We start from the raw sequence: 22401 nt of genomic DNA, 5'->3' as shown, positions 1-22401 counted from the left end.
ACAATCTCATAAACGAAGACATGGTGGACCAACCTATGGGCTATTACAATAGACCGGACCCCAACCGTGCATGTTCGGCTATCAACTATGGAGCTCTTGCTCCCAATACATTTGAACTCCGGCATCATGTAATCAACTACATGCAACAAGACACTTTCCATGGTATGAAGAATGAAGATGCACACCAACATCTCACCTCCTTCAAAGAGAAAGCGGGTTCCATTAAGCATAATGGTGTGACAGAGGAGCAAATTCTCTTGATACTCTTCCCCATCACTTTAAAGGACAACGCTAAGAAGTGGTTGAATTCCCATGAGCCGGACACGTTCACTACTTGGGAAGCTCTATCCAAGGCCTTCATCAACAAGTTCTACCCGCCTTCCAAAACCGCAAGAATTCGCCACGAGATTCAAACTTTCAAACAAAGACCAATGAGGACTCTAAGTGAAGCTTGGGAGCGTTTTAGAGACCTTCTCTCATCTTGTCCACATCATGGTATCCCAAAATGGATGACCACCCAAACCTTCTTTCAAACTCTTGAGCAAATGTTTCGGGACATGATAGTGGCGGCGTCCGGTGGAAATTTTGATGGAATGAATAACGCTCAAATCACGGAAATGATTCAAAACATTTCCGAGATGGAGAGTAGTTATGCTAGAGATGTGGACTATAAAAGTGAAGGACCTTCCAAGATAGAGATGGAGTATAAGGCAAAATTGAATACCTTGACAAAGGAATTTGAAGAATTCAAATTGGCAAAGAAGCATGGGGAATCAAAGCGTGCTAATGAAGGTGGACCTAGCCATTCCAAGGTCTATTACATCCAAGAAGCGAGGTCTCCACCTATGCACTATCCTCCTCAAATGTTTTGCGATTATTGTGGCGATGTGGGGCACACCATTGAGTATTGTTCATCTATACTGGAAGACGACCAACAACAAGAGTGCTTTGCTCTCCAAGGGCAAGGTGCACCGAGGGTCTCCTACCAACATCATGAGACCTCTACCGTGCCTTCCCTAATCAAGACCCAAAGCTTTTATATGCGGGACAACCGTTGGATCCCAAATATCAACAACCTCAATATATGCCTCCACCCAAACCCGACCACTCTTGGCAATACCACCAAAACCAAGGCCAAGGCTGTAACTACCGAGGTCAAAGGCAACATGACAATCCAAACTACATCCCACCTCATCAAAGAGACAACTACCGCAACCAAAACCAAAATCCTCCATACCAACAACAAGGCTACCACTCAAACTAACAATCTCAACAACCATTCAACCAACAACAAGGATACCAACAATAAGGGTATCAACAACAAGAAAACTTCAACCAACCTCCACAAAATCAACAACAATACGTAGAACCACCGACCCCCACCTCTTCTCTTGAGAAATTGTTGAGGGACATGGATGCCAAAGTTGAGAATCAATTCAAAAGCTTGAAGACCGAGCTTTCAAATGTCCAAGCACATCAACGAACATTTTATTCATATATGGCCAAGCAAAACCCTTCTTCTTCACAAAGGGCTCCTCACTCATTGCCTCATCAAGGCTCTTATCCTAGGGATGGACCACCACTACACCAACAAGCCCATGTGGTAACCTTGAGGAGTGGGAAAGACTTGGAGGACATTTAAAAGGATTATGAATCAAAGAGAAAGAGAGATGTCATGAGAGATGGAGAGGAGAGTCCACCTCCCTCACCATCAAGTAGAGTGGACAACACTAAGAAGGGGAAGGTGAGTGACTATGCTGAGGATGATGATCACTTTGTTTTGGAGGAGATATTGGTTGAAAGAGACCAAGAAATAGTGGTTGAAAGAGACCAAGGGAAAGGAAAAGAAGCAAATGAAGTAGCTAACACCAAGCAAGCCACAACTCCCGAAAAGACCATTAACCCTCCAATCCCATTTCCTAATATAAGTAGAGTCATGAATGAGGATATGAAGTTCTCCAAATTCTTGGATATGTTGAAAAAGCTTGAAGTTTCATTACCTTTCACCGAGGTAGTGACACAAATGCCGCTCTACACAAAATTCTTGAAAGATGTGTTAACCAAGACGAGAAGCATTGGGGGAGATGGTCTAGTCTCTCTTATAGGAGAATGTAGTATGATCTTACTCAATCCCATGCCGGAGAAATTATAAGATCCGGGTAGTTTTCCATCCCGTGCACGGTGGGTAATGTGAGCATTAAAAGGACACTTTGTGATCTTGGTTCCAGTGTTAGCATTTTACCTCTTCCCATTGCGAGAAAAGTTGGGTTACATGACATGATTCCCACCTCCATGATATTGCAACTTGCCGATAGATCGGTACAAAGACCGATGGGCGTGATTGAGGATGTGCTGGTCAAGGTTGGCAACTTCTATATCCCGACGGATTTCATTGTACTTGACATCCCGGAGGATCAACAAACACCAATCATACTAGGAAGACCTTTCCTAGAAACCAGAGATGTTAATATTAGTGTCAAGGAGGGGAAACTCACCTTCAAGGTGGGAGAGAATGTTGTTGAATTCTCTTTGACCGGAGCCATGTCACAACCTATATTTGAAAGTGTTTACTCCATAGACATGTTGGAAGAAGTTATTGAATAAGCTAAGGACAAGTGCTCGGGGGAGAATTTGGAGGAAGATTATGGAGTTCTACCACCTATCTTGGATGAAGTTGAGGGTCCGAACCCTCCTAAGGCAGATCTCAAACCTTTGCCCCTTTCCCTTGAGTATGCCTATCTCGATGAGGTACACTCCTTCCCCGTGATCATCAATGCGGACCTATTGGCTTCACAAAAAGAAAAACTCTTGAATGTTCTTAAGTAAAACAAGAAAGCCATTGGGTATAGCCTGGATGACCTCACGGGAATCGATCCCCGAGTGTGCATGCACCGCATCACACTTGAGGATGGATTCACTCCTTCTACCCAACCTACGAGAAGGTTAAATGAAAAATTGAAGGAGGTGGTAAGAAAAGAAGTTGATAAGTTGCTTGAGGCCGGAATTATCTACTCCATCTCCGGGAGCGATTGGGTTAGCCCGATTCAAATCGTCCCTAAAAAGGGCGGTATGACCGTGGTTGAGAATGAGGATGGTGAACTCATCTCCACCCAACCGGTCACGGGATGGAGAATGTGTATTGATTATAGGAAGCTTAATTCCGTCTCAATCAAAGATCATTTCCCCTTACCATTCATTGATCAAATGCTCGAGAGACTTTCAAACCATGAGTATTTTTGCTTTCTTGACGGTTATTCCGGGTTTTTCCAAATACCCATCCAACGGATGATCAAGCAAAGACTACTTTTACTTGTCCTTACGGTGTCTTCGCATATCGGAGAATGCCGTTTGGACTTTGCAATGCTCCCGGGATATTTCAACGGGCTATGATGTCTATCTTTTCCGAGTATATTGAGAAGTCTATGGAGGTGTTCATGGATGATTTTAGTGTCCATGGCACCATATTTGAAGATTGCCTAAATAATCTCTCCCTTCTTCTCCAAACTTGCATCCGATATAATTTGAAATTGAATTGGGAGAATTGCCATTTTATGGTGCAAAAGGGAGTAGTGCTAGGACATGTAATTTCTAAGGAGGGGATCCAAGTGGACAAAGCAAAAGTTGAGGTGATTGAGAAAATTCCCCCGCCCACAAATGTCAAGGGTGTGAGGAGTTTCTTAGAGCATGCGGGGTTTTACCAACGGTTTATCAAATATTTTGCAAAAATCGCTAAACCCCTCACCTCACTTTTGGCCAAGGACACTCCCTTCATATTGGATCAATCTTGTGTTAAAAGTTTTTGTAGGCTCAAGCAAGCCTTGATATCGGCTCCAATTGTTCAACCACCCAATTGGGACCTCCCCTTCGAATTGATGTATGATGCAAGTGACTTTGCATTGGGGGCGGTCTTGGGCCAAAGACATGACAAGAAGATCCATGCGATAGCATATATAAGCAAGACCCTATACAGTGTTCAATGCAATTACACCACCATGGAAAAAGAGATGTTGGTGGTGGTGTATGCTTTTGAGAAGTTCCGACCTTACCTCTTATGTTCCAAAGTCATTGTCTACACGGATCACACCGTTATCAAGAAACTTATGATCAAGAAGGATGCTAAGCTGAGATTGATCCGTTGTTGCAAGAGTTTGATGTCATAATCAAGGATAAACCGGGGCCTGAGAATCTTGTTGTGGATCACCTATCAAGATTGACTAGAGAATCCCGAGGGGATGTTGATGATGGAATCCCCATTGATGAGTGGTTACCCGATGACTCTATCTTAGCTATCACGTATTCTGACCCTTGGTATGCGGATATAGTGATGAGAGTGTTGTTGGGGCTCTTAACCAAACACATTTATATTCTCAACAAACAACTAGTTAGTGGTTAAGTCGAGGTCGATCCATGAGACGGTGTGCTTTGGGTTCTAAGTGTATCTATCTAAATTTATGCTAATGTCACAATTTGTTTGGGTTTGTAGTTGTGTTCTAAACTAATGAAAGTAATAAATTAAAACAAACAATAAATTAAGAGATGTAAACAATTGATTAAAAGCACCAGGGTGTCATGGGTTCATAAGGGATTCATGGGAGTTGATCATACAAACATGTTCTCTACTAGATGCAAGCACTTATTGTTGTGATGGGATCAAGTTAGTGTATATCTTACAATCCCTAAGAAGGTTTGGGTCCCGGAGCCGAATCGATTAGATTTACAACACCTACAGTCGACTTAGTCCTTCCTATTCAACTATATGCATGGTCTAATGAGACTCGAGTTGGTTTATGTCTTACAAGTCTCATTGAAAAGATAGGTGATGGGTAAAAAAATGCAAGGATTCATAGGCTCGCATTTCATCGAACATAACATGTGCATAAGTTGAAATCATAACAAGCAAGCAAATTAATTATGAAAACATATTAGATTAAGCATGAGTCATTCCCCATGTTTGTTTCCCCTAATTACCCATTAACCCTAGCTAAGGAAACTACTCAATCATGATCAAGTTTAACATGTTAATAAGGTTGTCAATCATACTAACAAAGCCAAACATGATGAATAAATGATGCGATTAACAATAATTAAACAAGAGTAAAAGAGATTATACCTATGAAGATGATTCCAAATAATAAAGCAAAGAATAAAAGAAGAAAACTTGATTGATTGATGAAGAGTTGTCAATTCTCCAATAATAACCCAATAATCTTCAATTACCCAATAATAAACTTGAATAATAATTAAGGAAAGATTAATGTGTGATTTGTGGAAAGATTAAAGGATAATCTATTCTAATCTACTCCTAATCTAATCTAAAAACTTTGTCCTATTGATTATTACAAATGGAGTATATATAGTAGTACATCATTAGGCTAAGCAAGGGTAGATTAGTAAATAGCATTGGTAAGTGTTGAGTAGGGAAATGCAAGCCTCGAAGGGAGATGCGTATATCACGTTGCTAGTCCCGCCACAATATGCTCGTCCCGCGCGTCTGGAGTCTTGGCACGGAGGTCCTATCTCGTGATCCGAGCGGATCGTGGAGGAGACGCTCGGATTGTGGTAAAGGAAGACGCTCGTCTTGGGGGGGGGGGGGGAGACGCTTGTCTTGGAGGGGCTCGTCTTGGAGGGGAGACGCTCGTCTTGAGTCTCGGGACGCGCGGACTGGCGGACAGCTTGTCTAATTGAGCTCGGATTGTAAAACGGACGTCATTTCCTCATCCGGACTCCTATTGGAGTTATTCAAAAGCCTAGACCACTTGATTTTTCGACGCCGTTTCATCTAGTATACTTTCAGAGCCAAAGGAGCAACTCTTTATTTGGTTTCCGAGCAATTTCTTTATGTAATGGCTTCCTTCTCCTCATCCTTGCTTTTAAGCCTATGATCCTTCTATATACTCTTTATTCCTTCATCCTTGGTCGTCATTCTTGCCTCCTCTTCATACTTAGTCCATCCAATATCGTCAACAAGCTTTCAAATATGCACGGGAGATGGGAATTCCGCCTCATTATCTTATTTCCTACAAAACATATACAATGCAATAAGAAAGCCAAATAGGAAGAAATTGACGGATAAAATGGCTATGAAATGCTATATTAGTATGAAAAATAGGTTCAATGAGGGGACTAAATGTGCGCAATTAAGAGTCACATCAAACATCCCCAAACCGAACCTTTACTCGTCCCGAGTAAAGAGGTGACTAGAACTAGACCTTTATTTAAACTATCCTAATAATATAACCGATGTGAGACAATTAGCGTGTCTCACTCCGCCCCTTCAACTCACAACAAGACATCTATGAGGTAAGGTGCCTTCTTGCAAGGCAAGGTGGGGCTTGCCAAAATGGCGATACATCCAAGCATTAAGCACACAAAACAAGTAATGTATGGAACTACAAAAGAATAGCCACTTTCCTCATCTAAGTGGCGGAAATCACCTAAGGGGAAGCAATTCAAGGGTACACACTCCATCATAGATATTGTTTCTCCAAGCTACTAAGTCTAAAAGGATACCAACAAATCACCTCCAAGTTGTGTTAAACTAGGTTACCTTTGTCCACAATCGCTAAATGCTTTTGTCAAGAATAGTCTCCTTATGGTGTTAGAAACACTGTAGGATCGCGGAATTCCCCTCTTGCCTAGACAAGAAGAAGGGTCGTCCCTTCTCCACCATGCAACAAATAAGATCAATGGATAAAAGGGATCAAGATTTTTTTTGAGTTTCACATTTGTAGCTTGCTTTTGATTTGTTTTCACCCCAATTTCTTGTGGTATTTGACATTTGGAGAACATTTCCTGCCATTTTTGATGTTTTGGCAATTTTGATACTTGGCAATTTCTTTTGCATTTTTGAACATTTTCAAAGTCACCTCAATTTGTAACGAGGGTGCTTTTATTGAAGCATAGAAGTCTATTTTTGCTCCTCTTTTCATTGATGCAATTTTTGCAAAGTTTTTGGCCTTTTCATTTTGGTACTTGAACTCAATTTTGGAGATTTTTGTGCCCATTCCCTTTTTGTTGGCAAAATGATGATAGAAGTGTAAGAATTTTTGCATGGCTTCAAAGTTCACCTTGGAATAAACGGTAGCCAAGGAGTTATCACACCACAAGGTACTCTTGACTAGGCCTTAGTCCACGGGTCAAAAGATACTAGTATGATACATCCTAGGGTGTCTTGAGGGTATTCTAGCAAACAAAATCTCAAGGAGAAAAATTATCTACAAGGGCCTTATATACACTTGTCAAGCTTCCCAAATAGGCATTTTCACAAAATTTCTAACCATGAAAACTACATGCCATGATGCAACTAACATATATACAACTCTAATGCGTATGCTCCTATTAACTATTATGCCATATAAACTAAATGCAAACTCTTAGCAACACATTGGTTCATACCGCATCAATCAAAAATAGCCACATTAACATATAAAAAGGATGAAGGAGATTTGGAAAGATCATACCATGCGGTCTTCGATTTCCTTCATGCCTCGAATGTGGCGTAGTCGACCCAATGGGATAAGAGTGACAAACAAACAAACAAATATATAGAATATATACAATTCTACACTACAAAGGAAAACACATGTTTTTGAAATTTTTAAATTTTCACTTTTATGGGTTTTGTTTTTATGAAATTAAAGAACATATTTTTGGGATTTTTGGAAATTTTTCAATTTTTAGATTTTGGAATATAAATTCCCATCCCCCACTTTATTTTGGACATTGTCCTCAATGTACATGTAGGAGTAGGAATGAAAAAGAAAGTACATGTTTTTGGATTTTTGATTTTATGGAAAAAGAAGTACAAATGCAATGATATGATATGAATGAATACATGCTCTAACTAAATGTAATTCTATATGACATATATAACAAATGAATGCAATCTAAACTATATTATATGATGCATATTGTCTATATAAATGCTTAGGTCACCTATGATCAAACCTCCCCAAACCGATTTAAGTACTATTTCTAGTGTAGAAAAGAATAGGATTGGTCATTAGTGACTATGCATGAATTCTATTCTATATGCAACTATCTTATGAATCATGTGAGATATATTACAATGCAACTATACTATATGAACTAACTAATGTAAATGCAATATGAAATATAATACAAATGCAAGCTAAATGTATATGTATATAACTAAATGGAAGTGTAAATGTAATGCAAAGTCAAAGGAAAGGATATCTTATAAATGGTGATTTGAGGGAGGACTCCACCAAACTCATTTCCTTATTGCCATGATTATTAATGTTGTACATGTTGCTTAATGCTCTCAACAACCAGTCAAAGGCTTTTGAATGGGCTTCATATAAGCACAAATAGGAGATTGGCGATGTCAAAACGTAGTTTAGCCATCTTGGCTTGGAATAGAACTTGCCAAACACTATCCCATTTGTTTTGCCCTTGGCACTTGGCTTCTTACAATGCTTCAAACCAACAAGCACATGATTCTTGTCAATACAATGGATGAAGTATTGCCCATTTTCATCTGGAGGCTTCCACTCTTTACCATCTCTTTCAAATTCTATGATGATAGAGCATTGACTCATCAATCCTTCAATAGTAGGAGAGTTCACATTTCTTTGATGAGGGGATAGTTGAAGGATAAGATGTGGAGGAGTCAACTTCTCACCGTTGAGGTCATTCATGCTTTCATTTTCTTCACTTTCTTCTTGACCCTCCTTAGAACTTGAACCATTTCCAAAGAAAAGAGCTTCAATTTCTTCCAAACTATGATCAAAGATACCAACATCATAGTTTTCCTCTTGGCCCCTCAATTCTCCAAAGATAGCAAGTTCAAATTCATCAACCTCTTCTTTCCAAGTTTTACCTTCACTCCCATAAGTGTCAAGGGAACACACTTCCTCTACATGGGTCATAGAGGGAAATTGTGGTGGGAGGTCTTCCTCATCATCATCATCATAGGTATCCCAAATTGGAGAAGCAAGGCTAGTGTGGGAGCTAGATACATGAGGCAATTTAGACAAAGTGCTTGTCTCATAATTGGCCTCCAATTCATATTCGCCATTGCTATTCTCTCCAACTTCATCATGCTTCAATTCATCATCCACTCTTGGTGCATAATCAATCAAGCACTCTCCTTCCTCAAAAGTTACATCTTCATATTCACATCCATCATGAATGTTTGTAAAGTTGGGTACAAGTTGGAATATAGGATGTTCAATACTTATGAATTTAGGAGGTGGTGGGGGATTTACAAGAGTAACTTCATAATCCATGCAAATTCTTCTTCACCCTCATTATATTCCCCTTCTTCTTCGTTGAGCATTTGGGTGGCTTCCATTTGGGCAATTTGATTTGCCAACTTCTCACCATTGGTAACAATGTTTTTGAGAACATTGTCCCCAGCTTGGCTCTCTTCTAGCATTTGCATGAAAAGATTTTGTTGGTTCTTTAGCATTTGGAGAACCACACTTTGCATGTCAAAATTATTCTCATTCTCTTGTTGTTGGTACATGGGAGATTGGGGGTATGGGTGTTGGTTGTAGGATGGAATTTGGCATTGATTGTAAAGTGGGTTTTGGGAGGGTGGTTGTGGATATTGGATGTGGGGGCTTTGGTAAGAAAAGTTGGGGTAGTGGTTAAGACTTTCATTGTATGAGTTGTAAGGTAGGTTTGTGTTGACTTGATCCTCAAACTCCCCATACCCATTGTAATCATACTGATGAGAACCACCACATACTCCATGTACCAAGTCTTGGGTCATCATCATAGCCAAGATAAAGATACGACTACAAACATGAAAACTACAATAAAATGGTAAAAACGAACCTTGAGGAACAAGTTCCTCAAGGTTAAAGCACAAATAAAAATAGACAAACAAGTAAGAACTTAATCACATAACACCGTCCCCGGCAACGACGCCATTTTGATGGGAGTGTCGTTGGGGCTCTTAATCAAACACATTTATATTCTCAACAAATAACTAGTTAGTGGTTAAGTCGAGGTCGATCCATAGGACGGTGTGCTTTGGGTTCTAAGTCTATCTATCTTAATTTATGCTAATGTCACAATTTGTTTGGGTTTGTAGTTGTGTTCTAAACTAATGAAAGTAATAAAGTAAAACAAACAATAAATTAAGAGATGTAAACAATGCTCAATGACTTTGCATTGGGGGCGGTCTTGGGCCAAAGACATGACAAGAAGCTCCATGTGATAGCATATATAAGCAAGACCCTAGACAATGCTCAATGCAATTACACCACCATGGAAAAAGAGATGTTGGCGTTGGTGTATGCTTTTGAGAAGTTCCGACCTTACCTCTTGTATTCCAAAGTCATTGTCTACACGGATCACACCGCTATCAAGCAACTTATGATCAAGAAGGATGCTAAGCCGAGATTGATCCGTTGTTGCAAGAGTTTGATGTCATAATTAAGGATAAACCGGGGTCCTAGAATCTTGTTGCGAATCACCTATCAAGATTGACTAGAGAATCCCGAGGGGATGTTGATGATGGAATCCCCATTGATGAGTTGTTGCCCGATGACTCTATCTTAGCTATCACGCACTCTGACCCTTGGTATGCAGATATAGTGATGAGAGTGTCGTTGGGGCTCTTAATCAAACACATTTATATTCTCAACAAACAACTAGTTAGTGGTTAAGTCAAGGTCGATCCATGGGACGGTGTGCTTTGGGTTCTAAGTCTATTTATCTCAAATTATGCTAATGTCACAATTTGTTTGGGTTTGTAGTTGTGTTCTAAACTAATGAAAGTAATAAATTAAAACAAACAATAAATTAAGAGATGTAAACAATTGATTAAAAGCACTAGGGTGTCATGGGTTCATAAGGGATTCATGGGAGTTGATCATATAAACATGTTCTCTACTAGATGCAAGCACTTATTATTGTGATGGGATCGAGTTAGTGTATATCTTACAATCCCTAAGAAGGTTTGGGTCCCGGAGCCGAATCGATTAGATTGTACAACACCTACAAGTCGACTTAGTCCTTCCTATTCAACTATATGCATGGTCTAATGAGACTCGAGTTGGTTTATATCTTACAAGTCTCATTGAAAAGATAGGTGATGGGTAAAAAATGCAAGGATTCATAGGCTCGCATTTCATCGAACATAACATGTGCATGAGTTAAAATCACAACAAGCAAGCAAATTAATAATGAAAATATATTAGATTAAGCATGAGTCATTCCCCATGTTTGTTTCCCCTAATTACCCATTAACCCTAGGTAAGGAAACTACTCACTCATGATCAAGTTTAACATGTTAATAAGGTTGTAAATCATACTAACAAAGCCAAACATGATGAATAAATGATGTGATTAACAATAATTAAACAAGAGTAAAAGAGATTATACCTATGAAGATGATTCCAAATAATAAAGTAAAGAATAAAAGAAGGAAACTTGATTGATTGATGAAGAGTTGTCAATTCTCCAATAATAACCCAATAATTTTCAATTACCCAATAATAAACTTGAACAATAATTAAGGAAAGATTAATGTGTGATTTGTGGAAAGATTAAAGGATAATCTATTCTAATCTACTCCTAATCTAATCTAAAAACTTGGTCCTATTGATTATTACAAATGGAGTATATATAGTAGTACATCATTAGGTTAAGCAAGGGTAGATTAGTAAATAGCATTGCTAAGTGTTGATTAGGGAAATGCAAGTCTCGAAGGGAGATGCATGCGCATATCACGTTGCTAGTCCCGCCACAATATGCTCGTCCCGCGCGTTTGGAGTGTTGGCACGGAGGCCCTGTCTCGTGATCCGAGCGGATCGTGGAGGAGATGCTCAGATTGTGGTAAAGGAAGACACTCGTCTTGGAGGGGAGACGCTCGTCTTGAGTCTCGGGACGCGCGGATTGGCGGACAGCTTGTCAAATTGAGATCGGATTATAAAACGAACAAAATTTCCTCATCCGGACTCCTATTGGAGTGATTCAAAAGCCTAGACCACTTGATTTTTCGACGCTGTTTCATCTAGCATACTTTTAGAGCCAAAGGAGCAACTCTTGGTTTGGGTTCCGAGCAATTTCTTCGTGTAATGGCTTCCTTCTCGTTATCCTTGCTTTTAAGCCTATGATCCTTCTATATACTCTTTATTCCTTCATCCTTGGTCGTCATTCTTGCCTCCTCTTCATACTTAGTCCATCCAAGATCGTCAACAAGCTTCCAAATATGCACGAGAGATGGGAATTCCGCCTCATTATCTTCTTTCCTACAAAACATATACAATGCAATTAAAAAGCCAAATAGGAAGGAATTGACGGATAAAATGGCTATGAAATGCTATATTAGTATACAAAATAGGTTCAATTAGGGGACTAAATGTGCGCAATTAAGAGTCACATCATATAGCTAACTACTTGAGCTCCAACTTTATTCCAGAAGAACTTGACAACCAAGCTAGGAAGAAGCTAAGATATGAGTCTAGGAGATATGTATGGGAAGATCCTTTCCTATATAAAAGATGCAATGATGGGATTTATCGAAGATGTGTCACTCAAGAAGAAGGTCAAGCAATCCTCCAAGCTTACCATGCCACAATATATGGAGGGCATTTGTCCACCTCAAGGACCCAAGCCCGGGTCCTTCATTGTGGATTCTATTGGCCCTCCCTATTCAAAGATGCTTATGCCATGGTTCACTCATGCAATTCTTGTCAAAGAAGTGGTAATATTGGAAGGAGAGATGAAATGCCTTTGAACAACATTTTGTAAGTAGAGCTATTCGATGTATGGGGCGTGGATTTCATGGGACCGTTTCCATCATCCTTTGGCAACCAATACATATTGGTTGCGGTGGATTACGTGTCCAAATGGATTAAAGCTATAGCCGCCCCTACCAATGATTCAAGAGTGGTGACCAAGCTATTAAAAGACTACATCTTCCCCCGCTTTGGAGTGCCTCGAGCCGTTATAAGTGATGGTGGGTCATAATTTATCAACCGCACCATCTACTCTCTACTAAAAAAGTACGGCGTCCGACACAAAGTAGATCTTGCTTACCACCCTCAAACCAACAGGCAAGTGGAACTATCGAATCGACAAATCAAGGCTATTTTGGAGCGGGTGGTGAACAAGTCTAGAAAAGATTGGAGTGCTAAACTCAATGAGGTGCTATGGGCTCTAAGAACCGCCTACAAGACCCCAATCGGCACCACTCCTTACCGTTTGGTCTTTGGTAAGTCTTGCCATTTACCCCTTGAGTTAGAGCATAGAGCAAGATGGGCTCTTAAGGAGCTCAACTATGATTTTGATGCCGCGGGGAACAAGCGGTTCCTTCAACTCAATGAACTTGATGAGTTGAGGATGTATGCCTATGAAAATGCTAAACTCTACAAGGAGTGGACCAAGCAATGGCATGACTCGAAAATCACAAGGAAGAAAATCGTTGTAGGAGACAAGGTACTACTCTTCAACTCCCGGTTCCAATTATTTCCCGGGAAGTTGAGGTCCCGATGGTCGGGACCCTTTGAATTAGTGACCGTGTTTCCATATGGATCATTTGAGTTGAAGAATAGCAAGGGTGAATGCTTCAAGGTAAATGGACACCTGATGAGTAGATGTTTTTGTTGTCATTTCTACTATAAAAAACAATTTATAATAATCCCAAATTAAGTAGTATAATAAGGGGTGTTGGTCTCAAGGATGACGGGGGCTATCACTATGATTTGATTAAGTCTAAGTTTAGCCTAGTAAAAATGGGGATTTGATTAAGACTAACAACTAGATTTAAACTAAAGCGAGCAATTAACTATATGTGTAAACGATTGATTTAAAGAACTAGGGTAGTTGGGTTCCCCTAAGCAAGGTTGGTCAACCAATAGGTGTCAAAAGGTTTCCGGGTAGAAAATAATGAAGAAAGTAAGTTAATTTCTTAACCTTATCTTAAGATGGACACAAAAATCATCATTTAGTATCCTATCTCTTCATAAATATGCTATCAAGTAACAATACAAACTCTGATTCATAAAGAAGCTAAACAAAATTGTAGAAAAGTATGAACTTTCATACACACAATTCAAAAAACACCTTCAATGCATGATTATGAAAAATAATATTTCCACCCAAAAACACATGTTAACAACCCATTTTATTGACCTAAACCCTCACTTAGGTTCCCCCTAAACCCTAGTGGGAGACTACTCACACATGGTTACAAAGCAAATGTAAAAAAATGAGTAAAATCAAACAAACATGACAACAACATTATAAGAAGATGAACAATCACTAATTATCAAAAGGAAATGTAAACTATTGAATAAACAAAGTAAATAAGGAAGAGAATTATACCAACAATAAAGAAAGATTGATACTTTGATTGAATTAAGGAAGAAATTCTTCAATATCTCCAAAATACAACCCAATAACCAAATGTAAACAATTGATATTAAGTAGATCTATATTAATTAAGTAAATGATTAAGGTCTAATTAGGAAAAGATTAGTACTTGGCTTAATAAATATTGCATAACTTAGAGGAGTTCTTAAATCTAGGGTTGTGTGTACAAATGATTAAGGGAAGGGGTATTTATACTACCCCTTTGAATTAAACACAAATGAAGGAAAAAGAAGCCCAAAATGCGTCCTGTGATCCTGTGCCGGCACACCGGCTGCCGGCATCCCTACCGACAGCGCGTCTTTTCTTTCCTGAGGCAATATTTGAGCTGGGGTTGTTCTCTGCCGGTGGACCGCCTACCGGCAGAGAGTACTCCTTTGTTGATTTTTCTCTTCATTCTTTAATATAGGATGCGTGTGCCGGTAGACCGGCTGCCGGCATCCCTACCGGCAGCGAGTCATTGCAATTTTGGCTCCAAAATCTTCCTCAAAATTGGCTAAGTGTTGGCATGTGTTCTCTGCCGGTGGACCGGCTGTCGGCCTGCCGGCAGAGAACACTTCTTCATTCCATTGTTTATTCTCAGGGGTTGGGAGGGGTGTGTCTGCCGGTGGACCGGCTGCCGGCCTGCCGACAGAGACACCTTTCTCAACATTTTCCATCCTCTTCTTCTCAAGCTAACTCGATCTTTAGCCCGCGCTTGCTCCTTCTTCCGTCTTGCCTTCTCTTAGGCCTATTCCCTACAAATGGAGACGGGGATTCATAATATACGACCACATGGAAAAAAAGGGCAAAATGCAAGCGAGTCGGGGTCAAAACCGTGCGAAATGGGGTCAAAAACCATGAGATTAAGGAGGGGAAATGGTAAAAAATAATCAATCATCAAACCTCCCCACACTTAAGCATTACTCGTCCCCGAGTAAGAAAGTAAGCAGAAACACGACCCTTAATCAACTAAATGCTAATATAGACTAATAATATTCGATGGTAGGCAATTAACGGGCCTCCTCTGTCCCTTCAACTCACACTAAAACACAATGAGGTATGCATTTCGATGTGAGGCAAGTGGGGGCTTGCGAGAAAAATGCGATGCATCCAACATGAAAGCTCAAAAGCAAGTAATAGAATTCATCTAACAAAAAATTGGTCCCCTCATCTAAGTGGCCGAGTTTTCAGCTCAAAAACACGGTCTTGGTCGGGCAATACCGTCTGAGAATCCCAACGGAGGTGTCAACCCCCTAAGCGTGGCCCAAGCAACCCTCACGTGACTACAAAAGCTCAAGAAACAAATTCAAGAGCGGGGAAAGGGGAAGTGAAGCTAGTCCTCCGATATTTACAAGTCCGACACAAGATTCTACCTAAGACCCATGACTAAAAGGACCTAAGTCACGACATCCTCACGGTTTTCACTCGTCACTCATTGAAGAACGGGTGTTTTCATGTGATAAAAAGTAGCCAAAAACACTCACCTACTACGACTTGTGAGAACGTGCCCGCAATCTAATGTGTAAGACCGTCCTATGACCAAGTGAGATGCAAAAATGGGGGGAATGCACATGGTATGAAACAAGGGTTGTAACGGGGCTAGGGAGTAGGACGAAACGGGATTGTTGCGAGCAACATTTGGATATGTGAGGTTCAAATAAAGAATGGTCAACATATCACTTCCCACTTCTTATTGCAACACATGAGACACGTCAATGCCGTAACATAGAATTGATTGCCAAAACTATGAAAAAATTGCATGAACACAACTCAAATTGGAAAAAACTTGAAAATACTCCTCTTATTTCAACAAATAGTAACGTCTACACCCTAACAAGAGCCCGGTTTCCCAAGTTCAAGCAAAAATTATGTAAACCCGACTCATTTTGGAAAAACATCAAATAACCCCTTTATTCTAGTAACGGCTTTTTCTACCCCTTTAAATGATGAGGAGGGGTGTTGATTGCTCTTTTCTTTTCTTAACGCTGATATATACAACCACAACTAGTGTTTTTGGATTTTTAAAAACCTTTTTTCACTTTTCTTTTTTGTTTTTCATTTCAATATCAAAACCTCTTATTTACATACAACACCAAATAAATTCCAAATTTTGACCCAAGTGGATATGTATACTATCCACCACTATGACCCAAATCACCTCTTAACACACTACTACATAACCGACCAATTCTCGATCAAGGAAAGGTGTTTATGGAATGTAGCTAATTTAGTGGGTTTGCCAAATGGAAAGGCTAAGGCTCAAAAGGGGTGCATCAAAAAGGGAAACAATGCAAGGATCAAAACAAGGCTAGATTAGGCAATGTGAGGTTTAATTATGTGCAAACATGTTTGTTTCATAAAATGTGCATGAAAGGAAAGCAACTCGTGATCTAAGGACGGAATGACACACTTATGCGTCTAGACATAGCACGTTTCGCAAGGAGACCTACTCACAATCCTAAACAGGGGTCGGGTATGAATGCACCGACCCTAGGAGGCTCTAATCCTTACGTATGAGTAGTTAAGCCAAGACCTAGGTCTAGCCTATGGTAATAGGTCTCACAAGGTGGTCTAGACTTGTTGGTCATACTTCTCTTCCCTTTCATAACAAAGTAGCCACAGGTGCGAGCCACGGGGAGGGGAAAGACACAATTTGGATATGTTCATCCTGGGGGTACTCACTTCCCGACCTTGACCATATTCCGAGCGAAACATTATATACAAACTGATGCAAATGATTCTAACCTAAGACAAACACATATGTACATGTTATAATGCAAGCAGAAATTGAAATGAACATAAGATAAACATGCAACGAGTTGACTAAACCTAGCAGCATATCAATCCCAACACAGTAATCCAAAAGTTCTCAGAAAGAACATCCAAGGCACAAAAATTCCCATCCTCCTTCAAATATGCAAGATATATAAAGAAAGAACGGTAAAGGAGTAACAGATTAGAATGAGTTTACCAAGCGGTCTTCTAGCTCCTTTTTGCCTCAAATGGTCAATGCCTATGTCAAAGGTTAGCCAACGAACAAATATATATATACAATGCAATATTTTTGAAATTTTTGAAATTTTTTCGATTTTTAGGCATTTTCTTGAATTTTCTTAAATTTACAAGTATATATGTATATGTACAAATATAAACAATATTCACAAAGTGGATATTTCCCTCCCCACACTTGAAATTTACATTTTCCTCAATGGAACAAGGTATTGGAAGAGAATAGGGAAAATAAACAACCTATTTTTGTATTTTTGTGATTTTAATCAAAATAAAGAACGTGTTGTTGGTAGATTTTTTTTTTGTTTTTTTTCGAAAGTAAATAACATGTTTTTGATTTTTTTGGGCCACTTCCCCACACTTGTTATATACAACATTCGGTGACGGAGGAAGTGTGGATAAGAGGCAAATTTAGGAAAATAAAATCAACATATTTTTTGTTTTTTTGTTTTGATTTTTTGGAAAATAAAAGACGTGTTTTTGTGTTTTAAATTTATAGGATCTCCTCCCCACACTTATTTATGTGCATAGTGTGAGGAGGAGGTTCGGAAAATAAAATGCGTGTTTTTTTAGGAAGTTTTATATTTTTTCAATTTTTTTGTATTTTTAAATGGGGATGCAATGCATGAACTATACTACATGCAATATTGAAATTACGATGCAAAGTATACTAAATGAATGCAATTCCTATATGTGACGGTATTTTACAAAATTTAAATCTAATGCAAGCCTAAATGAATGCCACTAAATGAGTTACTAATGTAATTATATTACAAGTACTCTAAATGCATACAAAAAGATAAACATGAATGAGAGAGTTTGGATTAAGGGAGTCATACTCGGCTTTGGATTTGAAAGGGAGCAAAAGTAGGCCAACAACTAGGCCTCCTAGGGCTCGTTGTCCTCATCATCATCTTCCTGCTCCCCGAACTCGGACTCTCGGATGAAGTCGTCCGTGTTCATGCCCGTGGTCGTGTCAAGGAACATCTCCGTCCCCCCTCCCGAGCCACCTCCAAGCTCGGGGTTACCAAAAATGGAGGGTGCTCCCCCAAACCATTGAGTATCTTTCCCCTCCCCTTGAGAGGCCGGAGAGGGAAAGACCGGGGCGGCAAAGTAATCGGGCCGAATGTTGATATCGGCGTAGGCGTAGCTCCCGTCTTTCGGGTACCCACCATCCGGCTCGAGGTAGTAAGATGGATATAGGCCGTAGGGGTGGTTGTATTGCCTCCTCCGATAGTGATCATAAATGGGGAATTGCCCCACCGATTGGTCGAAGTAGATCCTATCCAACCGTTGCTCTATACCGCGCCTCTCACTTGCGGCCGTTTGCAAGCCCATTCTCATGTCGTTTATAAACACCACCAAGTCGGAGGGGGCGGTGGAGGAGGTTGGCTTGAGGAGCCTTCACTAAAGGGAACCCCCCAAGGTTGAGATTGGAAAGGGGGAGGTTGGAAGGAGGGATTAGGCATCGTGAATTGAAGGGTAGATGTGGTTTGTGCATGGTTGTCCCTCCCATAGGTAATTGGGTGAGAGGGAGGGGGTTGGGTGGTGTCTTCCTCCGCTTGGATTTCAAGGAGATAGGATTCTTCACCGGGTTTAATTTTGAATTTGGATGCATTGGGGAGTGGGACGGAATTTCGCTTTTGTATTTGCCAATATTCTAGGCCAATAAAGGGGTTTGTCTTTATCCATTCAAGTTTCTTTGTCAAATAATCCTTTGTGATCCATGTGTCCCCCCGTACCCAATTCATGGTGGATAAATCCACAGGGCGGTCTAAATGCTTGGCTATGCGGGTGATAAGGCCACCCACATGGAGGAGGACTTTTTGCCCCGGAGACTTTGCCAATTTGGACAAATGGAGGGCCAAGTGATGACCCACATTGATTTCATAGGGAGTTGAGGTTTTGAGTAAATAAGAGCCCAAAATTTCAAGCTCAATTGTGCGAAAGACCCACGGCTCATCCGTAGCAAAAACCGTGCACCCCATAAAGCGGTGCCAAATTCTAATTGGCGCATTGTGACAAAAAATTTCCGGCCTTTTCACACCATTTTTATCTTCCACCCCCGAGATAGCCTTCCAAACCCGAGAAAAATGCATATTTGCGGGTGCCTTATGGTTGGGGGAATTTGTTAATCCAAAAATTTGGTAAAGTCGGCCAAGGGACAAGGTGTGGTCTTGGTTCATGAGACGAAAATGTATTTGGGCTACCATTGATGTTTGGCGATGTTTATCGAGACGGAAACTACTTAGGAATTCCCAAGTAAGACGGGGGTAAGTTTTCTCATGGATGTCATACATACCCTTCATCCCGACTCCTTTGAATAAGGCAAAGGTCTCCGTATCCAATCCTAGGCTTCTCATATCGGGGCAACAAATAAATCTAGTCGGGGTGAGGGGGCGATTTTTGAAGAGGATAAATTTACCTTTTTGTGCTTGTGTCGCAAACACCACATCCGGGAAGTCGGGATCCGGGTTGGTGTCGGAAGCCGCCGCCTAAACTAGTTGTTGTTGAGCCCTCACAAGATCCGCCCTAGTCCTCTTGCTTGCCATTTGTGATGGATTTGAAGGTGAAAAGAGAAGGAGGAGTGATGGGTTGTTGATGGATGGAGGTATGGTGAAGGTTTAATGGGGATTGGTGGTAATTTGATGGGGGTTTGATGGTGTTTTGTTGGGGTAGGAAATGGAAGAGGGAGATAAGAGTGAAGTTAAATTGAAAAAGAATGAATGGTGAACACGGGCTGATTTTAGGCGAATTTGGGGTCTGTGCCGGTAAAGGTGCCGACAGCCGGTCTGCCGGCAGGGAACCCATACTCTATTTCCCAAAAATTCAATTTTTCTTCAGAAATAAAATAACTCGCTGCCGGTGGGGGCACCGGCTGCCGGTCCCCCGACAGAGAATACTCTTCTGCATGGCTTTTGTCCTTCAATGTGTGTCCCTGCCGGTGGACCGGCTACCGGCAGAGACACCTCTTTCCTCCTTTTCCTTAGTCTTTCCTTAGTGACGGGTTCCTCTGCCGGTGAACCGGCCATCGGTTTGCCGGCAGAGGATATTCCTCCTTACTTTTTCCACCCGTTTTCTTCAATAATGGGTCTCTCTGCCGGTGAGCCGGCCTGCTGGCAGAGAGCCTTCCTTCACTTTAATTCACAAATTTCTCTCCAAATTTAAATTGACTCGGTGCTGGTGGGGGCACCGGCTGCCGGTCCACCGGCAGAGAGTCATTTCTCAGTAATTTCATCTTGTTTTCTTCCTTTGACTTAGAAAATTAATTCCCGACTCCTTCACTTACCCCTTTTTTCGAGTTTTCCACTTTCAAACCGACGCCTCATGTCGGGATTTTGGGTAAAGTGAAGGGCCCCGCTTTGCAATCCAACTTGTGCCAAGAATGGTATTTTCAAATCCTCTCATTTTCTGACTACATGCATGCTATATACAAGTGGTGGTTCTTGTGGAACTCCACCAAACCAAATCATTGTTCAAAAATTTCAACTTGACTCCTCCTTGGGAAGAGGTTCCCCGAGGTAGAGCACTTCAACTGGACCTTTGTCATCTCCTTCAGAGTAACGCTTGACTCATTTCCCATTGACTCTGAAGGTCCCACCTTCCTCACTCCAAAGTTCAAAGGCACTCTAAGGAAATATATTCATCACCTTGAAGGGTCCCGACCACCTCGATCTAAGCTTGTTCGGGAACACCTTAACTTTGGAATTGAAAGGAGAACAAGGTCTCCCACACTTACGTCTATCTTCATGATATTGGCATCGTGCCATTTCTTTGTTTTGTCTTTGTAGATTTTGGAGCTCTAATAAGCCTCCAACCTCAATTCTTCAAGCTCATTCATTTGGAGAAATCGAACTTATCTGGCGGCATCAAAGTTAAAATTTATTTCTTTGAGAGCCCACCAAGCCTTATGTTCTAGTTCAACGGGCAAATGACATGCCTTGCCATACACAAGCTTGTAGGGCGTGGTACCAAGAGGTGTCTTATATGCCGTTCTCAATGCCCATAACACATCCGGGAGCTTTTGCGACCAATCCTTCCGGCTCTTGCTAGTCACCTTCTCCAAGATAGCTTTGATTTGGCGGTTAGAAACCTCCACTTGCCCACTAGTTTGAGGGTGGTAGGCAAGTGTGGTTTTATGCCGCACACCATGTGACTCTAGTAATGCCTTGAAGGTGCTCTTGCGGAAATGAGATCCACCATCACTTATAACCACTCTCGGGGTTCCGAACCTTGGAAAAATTGTTCCTTTGAAAAGTTTCATGACAACCTTGCTATCATTGGTAGGAGAGGCTACCTCTTCAACCCATTTGGACACGTAGTCCACCGCCACCAATATATACACATTTCCACAAGAGTTGGTAAAGGGTCCCATAAAGTCTATGCCCCAACAATGAAAGAGCTCAATCTCCAATATGTTTGTGAGGGGCATCACATTCCTTTTTCCAATATTCCCGACCCTTTGGCATGTATCACACGATTTCACCAAGTAATAGATGTCTTTGAACATGGAGGGCCAATAAAATCCACCTTGGAAGATCTTGGCAATGGTTCTTGATGTAATACTACGGTTTTCTATGTCTATGGGTACTCTATCGAGTGGGACTGACTTTGTCCAGTAAGTAGCTTTTTACGCAAAATAGTAGGCTGCCTGTAGGGTACTCGATCGAGTAAGTATGACACTCGATCGAGTAAGTGGCACTTGATCGAGTAAGTGACTTACTCGATCGAGTAAGTGCGTATTACGGGGCGTTTTAGCCGGGTTTTGTTATTAATGCGGGATTAATATAAAAGGATTCTGTCACTTTTCCTTAAACACGTTTATCATCTAAAAACCTTTCAAGAGAATATTAGAAGTTACGTTGTTCGCTTTTGCCGCATTATTAGCAAATCCCAAAGCTTGTTTTGTCGGATTGTTCTATTATTTACGCCATTGTAATCGTTGTGTCGAGGGTAAGCCTCTTGTATAATTTTTATAATGTTTTGATAAGTTTGATTAAACCCTAATTGGGTAGTTTTGGGGGTTTTGAGGGTATTATGATGAGTAGATGGTAATTGTAT

General features: G+C 40.7%; 1 non-coding gene across 1 annotated transcript; it reads right to left on the bottom strand.

Annotated features, from left to right (window-relative positions):
• Positions 1-392: 392 nt before the first annotated feature.
• On the bottom strand, positions 393-499 carry LOC141609852 (small nucleolar RNA R71). Its single transcript, XR_012527758.1, has one exon. It is a non-coding gene; the product is annotated as a small nucleolar RNA R71 (small nucleolar RNA).
• Between the last annotated feature and the right edge of the window lie 21902 nt (positions 500-22401).

The sequence above is a fragment of the Silene latifolia genome, chromosome 10 (assembly GCF_048544455.1).
Source record: "Silene latifolia isolate original U9 population chromosome 10, ASM4854445v1, whole genome shotgun sequence".
Classification (NCBI taxonomy): Eukaryota; Viridiplantae; Streptophyta; class Magnoliopsida; order Caryophyllales; family Caryophyllaceae; genus Silene; species Silene latifolia.
The sequence above is the reverse complement of the archived record's forward strand: the minus strand, read 5'-3'. Positions and strand labels throughout refer to the sequence as shown.